The sequence below is a fragment of the Tarenaya hassleriana genome, unplaced genomic scaffold (assembly GCF_000463585.1).
Source record: "Tarenaya hassleriana unplaced genomic scaffold, ASM46358v1 Cleome181, whole genome shotgun sequence".
Taxonomy (NCBI): domain Eukaryota; kingdom Viridiplantae; phylum Streptophyta; class Magnoliopsida; order Brassicales; family Cleomaceae; genus Tarenaya; species Tarenaya hassleriana.
The window spans coordinates 18,041-18,901 of record NW_010965226.1 but is presented as its reverse complement, the minus strand read 5'-3'; positions in this window follow the sequence as shown (position 1 = coordinate 18,901).

Genomic DNA, 861 nt, shown 5'->3' with positions numbered 1-861 from the left:
CTAACACGTTTAGAGTGCGTTTAGACGCACTCGACACATGTTTAGAGTTCGTCAAAACACGGTTAGAGTGCATCAAAACATACTTAGAGTGCATCCAAACATACTTAGAGTGCGTCGAAAAATACTTAGAGTGCATCCACACATGTTTAGAGTGCGACGAAATATACTTAGAGAGCATTGAAACATGTTTGGAGTGCATCGAAACATTTTTAGAGTGCGTCGAAAAATACTTAGAGTGCATCCACACATGTTTAGAGTGCGACGAACGAAATATACTTAGAGAGCATTGAAACATGTTTGGAGTGCATCGAAACATTTTTAGAGTGCATCGAAACATTTTTAGAGTGCGTCGAAACATTTTTAGAGTTCGCCTAAACTTGTTTACAGTGCACCGAAACATGTTTAGTGTGCGTCCTAACACATTTAGAGTGCATCCAAACACGTTTAGAGTGCGTCAAAACATACTTAGACTGCATCCAAACATGCTTAAAGAACATCAAAACATTTTTAGAGCGCGTCGAAAGATGTTTAGAGTGCATCCAAACATACCTAGAGTGCATCCAAACATGTTTAGAGTGCATCGAAACATTTTTAGAGTGTGTCGAACATATGTAGAGTGCGTCGAAACATGTTTAGAGTTTGTCTAAATATATTTAGAGTGCGTCCGAACATGTGTAGAGTGCGTTTAAACACATTTAGAGTGCGTCGTAACACGTTTAGAGTGCGTTTAGACGCTCTCGACACATGCTTAGAGTTCGTCAAAACACGGTTAGAGTGCATCAAAACATACTTAGAGTGCATCCAAACATATTTAGAGTGCGTCGAAAAATACTTAGAGTGCATCCACACATGTTTAGAGTG